Genomic DNA, 8471 nt, shown 5'->3' with positions numbered 1-8471 from the left:
AGGTAAAACTGTTACTATTTGCAGATGACTTGCTGCTTTATGTAGAAAACCCTAAAGTCTCCACCCCAAAACAATTAGAACTACTAACTGAATTCAGCAAATTTGAAGGATACAAGATACTTAACGTTTACCAAGGGGGAAGAGTAGGGGAGAAGGATAGATTTGGATTTGAGGATAACATGTATGCATTGTTATACTTAAAACAGATAACCAACAAGGACCTACTGTATAGCATAGGGAACACTGCTTTGTATTCTGTAATAACCTAAATGGGGGGAAATTGAAAAATAATAGATACATGTATATCTGTAACTGAATAACTTTGCTGTACACCTGAAACTAAGATGGTATTGTTAATCATCTATACTCCAATATTATATAAAATAAAAAAGATTTGTAGAATTTTAGATACTCTAAAAACAAACTATCCAAAATACAACGTAAAAAGAAATAGTTTAAAATCTCATCAATCTATGTCTTTTGGTTGGAGCATTTAATCAGTTTACAATTGTGTTTCTATTCTTTATTTAAATATTCATTGTTAATTTTTATAATGTGTTGTTTCCTCCCATACAACAATAAAAATCAACCATTATACATATATCACCTCTTTCCTTAGCCTCCTTATCTTCCCCCCATTCCATCCCTCCAGGTATTCACAGAGTACCAGAATGGGCTCCCTAGGCTGGTAATTATTTACATTTATATTTAAAGTAATTATTGATATCTGTGTTCCTATTGGCATTTTAAAATTTTGGGAGGTTTATTTTTGTAAGTTTTTCATTCTCTTATCTTCCCTGCCTATAGAACTCTCCTTAGCATTTGTTGTAAAGCTGGTTCGACAGTGCTAAATTCTCTTAACTTTGCTTGTCTGTAAAGCTTGTGATTTCTCCATCAATTCTGAATGAAATGCTTGCTGGGTAGAGTAATCTTGGTTGTAGACTTTTTCCCTTTTATTATTTTAAATATATCCTGCCATTCCCTTCTAGCCTGCAGAGTTTCTGTTGAAAGAGCAGCTGTTAGGGGTTACCCAACTGTACACAACTGTATTGGGTTTCTCTGTTACTTGTTGCTTTTCCTTTGCTGCTTTTTAACATTTTTCATTGTATTTAATTTTTGTTAATTTGATTAACCTGTGGCTTGGCATGTTTATGTTTAGATTTATGGTATATGAGACACTCTGTACTTCTTGGGCTTGATTGACTGTTTCTTTTCCCATGTTAGGGAAGTTTTCAACTAATACCACCAAAATTTTTCTCAGATTCTTTCTTTTTCTGTTTTTCTTTTGTGACTCCTATTATTCTAATGTTGGTGTTTTAATATTTTCTCAGAGATCTCTGAGATTATCTTCAATTCTTTTCATTCTTTTCCCTCTATTCTGCTCTGCAGCAGTTATTGCCACCATTTTATCTTTCAGCTCACTTTTCTGTTCTGCTGCCTCAGTTACTCTGCTATTGATTCTTTCTTCAGTATTTTTAATTTCACTAATTATATTACCACTGTTGGCTTACTCTTTATTTCTTCCAGGTCCTTGTTAAATGTGTTAAATGATTCTTGCATTTTCTCCATTCTATTTTCAAGATTTTGGATCATCTTTAATTATTCTGAATTCCTTTTCAGGTAGTTTGCCTATTTCCTCTTCATTTATTTGATCTTGTAGGCTTTTACTTTGTTCCTTCATTGCACATTCTACGTCTTTTCATTTTATCTAATTTAATGTGTTTGAGGTCTCCTTTCCCCAGATTATAGGGTCTTAGTTCTGTTTTTTGTCTCTGCCCTTGGGTGAGGTTGGCAGTGGTTTGTGTTGACTTTATGGCCTAAGGGGCTTGTGCCTGAGTTCTGATGGAAAAGACCTTATGATAAAACCACATCAAATATTACTTTCAATTGTGAAAAACAGAAAGCATTCCCTCTAAGATCAGGAAAAAGACAAGGGTGACCACTCTCTCCACTATTATTCAACATAGTTTTGGAAGTTCTAGCCATGGCAATTGGAGAAGAAAAAGAAAAAGAAAAAGGAAAAGAAAAAGAAAAAATAATCCAGACTGGAAAAGAAGTAAAACTCTCACTGTTTGCAAATGACATGGAATTATATACAGAAAACCCTAAAGATACTATCAGAAAATCACTAAAGCTAATTAGTGAGTTTAGTAAAGTTGTAGGATACAAAATCAACACACAGAATTCTCTTTCTTTCTTATATACTAACAATGAAAACTCAGAAGGAGAAATCAAGGATCAATCACATTCACAATTAGAACACAAAGAATAAAATACCTAGGAATAAACCTTCTGAAGGAGACAGTTGTATACAGAAAACTATTAGATGCTAATGAAAGAAATCAAAGATGACATAAACAGATGGACATTTATACTATGTTCTTGGATCAGAAGAAGCACTATTGTGAAAATGTCTATACCACGAAACACAATCTACACATTCAGTGCAATCCTATCAAATTACCAGTTGCATATTTCACATAAATAGAAAAAGTATTTGTATGGAAATTTGTATAGAATTTGTATGGAAATACAAAAGACTCCAAATATCCAAGGCAATCATGAGAAAGAAGAATAGAACTGGAGGAATCAACCTTCCTGACTTCAGACTACACTACAAAGCTACAGTCATCAAGACAGTATGGTAATGGCACAAAAACAGAAATATGGACCAATGGAACCAGATAGAAAGCCCAAAGATAAACTCACACACCTATGGGCACCTTATCTTTGAAAAAAGAGGCAAAAATATACAACAGAGAAAAGACAGTCTCTTCAACAAGTGGTGCTGGGAGAACTGGACAGCTATGCATAAAAGAATGAAATTTAAATACTTCCTAACACCATACACAAGGATAAACTCAAAGTGGATTAAAGACATAAATGTAAGACCTGAAAATAATAAAAAAAAAAAAACTCTTAAAGGAAAACATAAGCAGAATACTTTTAGAAATAAATCACAGCAAGATCCTCTATGACCCACTTTCTAGAGTAATGGAAATAAAAGCAAAATAAACAAGTGGGACCTAATTAAACTTAAAAGTTTTTGAATAGCAAAGGAAACTATAAACAAGATGAAAAGACAACACACAGAATGGGAAAAAAATAATGGCAAGTGAAACAACTGACAAAGGATTAATCTCTAAAATATATAAGCAGCTCATGCAACTCAATACCAAAAAAGCAAACAACCCAATCAAAAAGTGGGCTGCTAAACAGATATTTCTCCAGAGAAGACATATAGATTGCCAAGCGTCACATGAAAAGGTACTCAACATCACTAATTTTTAGAGACATGCAAATCAAAACTACTATGAGGTATCACCTCACCCTGGTCAGAATGGTGGTTTAGTCGCTAAGTTGTGTCCAACTCTTGCAACCCCATGTACTGTCGCCTGCCAGGCTCCTATGTCCATGGGAGTTTCCAGGCAAGAATACTGGAGTGGATTGTCATTTCCTTCTCCAGAGGATCTTCCCAACCCAGGAATCGAACCTGGGTCTCCCGCATTGCAGGCAGATTCTTTACCAACTGAGCGCTGTGGGAAGCCCAATGGAGAGAAGTCAGAATGGCCATCATCAAAAAATCTACAATCAATAAATTCTGGAGAGCATGTGTAGAAAAGGGAACCCTCTTCCATTGTTACTGGGAATAGTCATCAAAATAGCCACTATCAAGAACAGGATGTAGATTTCTTGAAAATACTAGGAATAAAGCTACTATATGACCATGTTATCTCATTAATGTGACATACCCTGAGAAAACCATAATTCAAGAAGCCACATATACCCCAATGTTCATTGTAGCACTATTTAAAATAGCCAGGACATGGAAGTAACTTGGATGTCTCTAAACAGATGATTAGATAAAGAAGTTGTGATATACATATATACAATGGAATATTAGTTAGTCATATAAAGTAATGGATTTTAGTCAGTTGAACTGAGATGGATAAACCTAGAGCCTGTTAAACAGAATGAAGTCAGTCAGAAATAGAAAAACACATATCATATATTAATACATATATATGGAATTTAGAAAAAAATGGTACTGATAAACCTATCTGCAGGGAAGTAGAGACTTAGACATAGAAATCAGACTTATGGACACAGCACATGAAGGAGAAGGTGGGATGAACTGAGAGTAGCATTGAAATATGTATATTACCATGTGTAAAATAAGCAGCTAACGGGACATTGCTGTATAGTGCAGGAAGCTCAGCCTGGTGCTCTGTAACAACCTAGTGGGATAGGATGGGTTGGAAGGAGGTGGGAGGGAGGTTAAAGAGGAAGTCCACATATGTATACTTATTGCTGGTTCGTGCTGATATATGGCAGAAACCAACATAACATTGTAAAGCAATTATCTTCCAATTAAAAATAAATAAATTATTATTTTTAAAAATTATAAAATAAAATACAAAAAAGATAAAATGTTTGGGTTTAAGTTTAGCAAGGAGGTGATAGACCTGTACTCTGAAAAGTAGAAAAATTGATGAGGGAAACTAAAGGTGACACAAAGAAATGAAAAGATATATTGTGATCATGGATTGGAATTAATAATTAATTAATTAATTAATAATTAATATTGTTAAATTTTACATATTACACCAAAACAATCTAAAGATTTAAGGCAAGCACTATCAAAATACCCATGACATTTTTCACAGAACTAGAAAAAATAATCCTAAAATTTATATGGGGCTTCAAAAAATCCTGAATTGCCAAAGCATTCTTGAGAAAAAGAAGAAAGCTGGAGGTGTCATTCTCTGAGACTTCAGAGTATACTATGAAGTTATAATAATCAAAAGAGTATGGACTGACCCAAAAACCAGATACCTAGATCAATGGAACAGAAGAGAGAGCCCAGAAATAAACATACACACCTATGGCCAATTAATCTATGACAAAGGAGACAAGAATACACAGGGGAAAAAAGACAGCTCTTCAAGAGGTAGTGCCAGAAAAACTATACAGCTAATGTAAAAACAATGAGATTAGAACATTCTCAAACACCAAATAAAAAATAAAATAAAAATATGTTAAAGATCAAAACAAAAGTAATTCCACTTCTAGGTATATAACCAGAAAGAAACCATAAAACCTCTAGAAGAGAACATTGTTGGAACACTTTGACACAAATCATAGTAAGATTCTTTTGGATCTGTCTCCTAAAGCACAAGAAATAAAAACAAAAATAAATAAGTGGGATCTAATTAAATTTAAATCTTTTACACAAAATGAAACCATGAACAAAATTAAAAGACAACCTACAGAATTTGAGAAAATATTTGCAAATGATATCACTGACAAGTGGTTAATTCAATATAAGCAGCTCACACAACTCAATATTAAAGAATCCCAAACAATCAAAGCAAAATATGGACAGAAGACCTGAATACACATTTTTCATAAGAAAAAAAATGGCTAACAGGCACATAAAATGATGCTCAACATTGCCGATTATCACAGAAATACAAAACAACGAGATATACCTCACACCTGTCTGAATGACTATCATCAAAAAGTCTACAAATAACAAATGTTGGAGAGGATATGGAGAAAAGGAAACTTTGTACACTGTTGGTGGAAAAAGGGAAACTTTGTACCAATTGGTGTAACCTCTATGTAAAACAGTATGGCGTTTCCTCAAAAAACTAGAAATGTAACTAACATATGATTCAGTAATTCCACTTCTAGGTATATAACCAGAAAGAAATAGTAATACTAATTCAAAAACACATCAATACATGCACCCCAATGTTCATAGCAACACTATTTACAATAGACAAGTTATGGAAGCAATCTGTGTCCATTATCAGATAAATGTATAAAGATGTATATACATATATACATATATACAATGGGATATGTGTATATCTATATATGTCCCATTAGCCATAAAAAGAAGGAAATTCTATCATTTTCAGTAACAAGGATGGACATAGAGAATATTATGTTACTGAAAAAAGTTAGATAAGAAAGACAAATATTGTATGATATCAATCATATGTGTAATTTAAAAAACAATACATAAATATATATGCAAAATAGAAACAGACTCACAGATAGAGAACACAAACTTGTGGTTAATATGGAGGAGAAGTAAATTCGAGATATGTGATTAAGAGATACATACCACTCTGTATAAAATAGATAAGCAACAAGAAATTATAACACAGGAATTTATAGCCATTATCTTGTAGTAATTTTAATGGAGTATAATATAGAAAAATATTGAATCACTATGCTGTACATCTGTAACTAATATTATAAATCAAGTATACTTACATAAGAATAAAATAAAACCATAAACACAGTCTATGCCTAAATACAGATAATCCATGGATAAAAAAATAAAATAAATATACTAGGGGATTAATATAACAACTGTGTCAGTGGATTAAAGTGCCCAGTTTTTGCTAGGCCCTCTCATATGAACAGTTAAGTTTATGTCATCTGTTACTATATTGTATTTCCCCCATTGTCTTTTACCCTGAAATATAGATTACCTCTAAGGTAAAATTGCAAAAGTTGGTTATCTTTTAAAAATATTTAATAACTACAATTTTGTTAATAGCTGTAATATAAATTTTAAACTTTGAGGTTTTTACATTTTCTTATGATAGTCTTGGAATAAAACCTGTGATGAATACAATTAGAAAACTTATGTGGTTAATTACTTTACAATGTTGTATTGGTTTTGCCATACATCAACATGAATCTGCCACAGGTATACACGTGTTCCCCATCCTGAACACCCCTCCCTCCTCCCTCCCTGCACCATCCCTCTGAAAGTAATTAACCTCCAATTAAAATAAATATATTTAAAAAGAGAAAACTTATGTGAAAGTATTTTGACATGCACAAACTCCAGCTTATTCAAAGAGCATTTTTTGTTTGGTGACTTGAAAATGTTATCTAGACATGCCTAGAAAACGCTGCTTATTTCTAACCACTGAGAAACTTCTGACATTTCCAAATGCAGCATTTTCACTTTCTGAGGCTCATTCGTTTTCAGAATTGCAAAAGCATGATGCATGTGACTGTCACATTTTTATAGTGGTTTTTCAAAACCTTTTCAGAGGAAACCATTAAGAAAACAGTTGCTTAGACCAGTGTTAGTCTGAGTGTAGTTCATAAGACTAGCAGCATCTGCTTACCCCATCTGAAAACTACAGTCAGAACTTCTGGGAGTGGGTCTCAGGAATATTTTAATACATCTTCCAGATTTTTATGTTACAGTTTGAGCTACACAGATGAACACTTGGGTGAGACCTCTACTGCATCCACTGTAGTCCCTACTGATTTCAAATCACTCCCTCTTACTCAGTACCCTATCCAATAACATGATTCACAATGTTAAAAAAAAAAATCAAATGGCCCATAATTTTCTTTTTTAAACTACTTTTTGTTGTTGTTTCTTAGTTAAGTGTTAGTCGCTCAGTCATGTCTGACTCTTTGCAATCCCATGAACAGTAGCCCACCAGGCTCCACTGCCCATGGAATTCTCCAGGCAAGAATACTGGAGTGGGTTGCCATTCTCTTCTCCAGGGGATCTTCCTGACCCAGAGATTGAACCCCAGTCTCCTGCATTGCAGGAGAAGATTCTTTACCAACTGAACCACCAGGGAAACCCATTGTTTCTTAGTATACAGGTGAAATAAATCCCTAATCTACCTGGTGAGGTTTTATGAAAGCAATACCCTCTTTCTAGGCTGAGATCAAATCTCTTTCCTAGCGTGTATCATAGTATCTGACACACAGCAGGAGTTTGATGAATGTTTGTCAACCATATATAACCAATCTCATCTCTTTTTTAAAAAAGTAGACACTTAAAATTATATATGTGGCTCACAATATATTGCTGTTGGAGAGCACTGTTGTATAGTACTTCCTACATCTTAGTTAAAAACAATTCATCTAAACTTCAATTAAGATAAGAAATGTCTGATTTATGTAAATACACATTCTACTATGAAATTAATCAGCTTGTCTTTTTGGGGTTGCCCAGGTTTCTCTAAAGATTCTGGCCATTCACTCAATGGCATTTTCCCCCTCTTATCATAAACAAGGTTCTTTATTTCTTCCATTTGAAACATCCATAACATTATTGGAAACCCTTAAGGTGAGCTCAGAACACAGAAAGCTTCCAGATCAATCAGTTCTTAGAGCACAACCTGGGTGAGGGTATTAACCACATTCCCTGTTCTCACCTGCACCTGGAACCCTGAAAACCTAATGAGGAGGAGCTGAACAATGAAAAGCAGGGAGGAGATAGTAATGTCTTAGCACACTCCTGAAGTTCCCAACTGGAATGTCTTCAGTATTTTCTGCCTGCTGGGGGCCTTTTTCTTTCCACTCATCTCCTGAGAGCCTGACATGCTGGTATAATAGATTTTACTAGAGCTTATTGTTTCTACTCTGATGCTGTTTTGTAGAAGTAACACAGCCAGCCCCTTCACTGATACTTC

This window comes from Capra hircus, unplaced genomic scaffold (genome assembly GCF_001704415.2).
Source record: "Capra hircus breed San Clemente unplaced genomic scaffold, ASM170441v1, whole genome shotgun sequence".
In the NCBI taxonomy this organism is placed as follows: Eukaryota; Metazoa; Chordata; class Mammalia; order Artiodactyla; family Bovidae; genus Capra; species Capra hircus.
The sequence above is the reverse complement of the archived record's forward strand: the minus strand, read 5'-3'. Positions refer to the sequence as shown.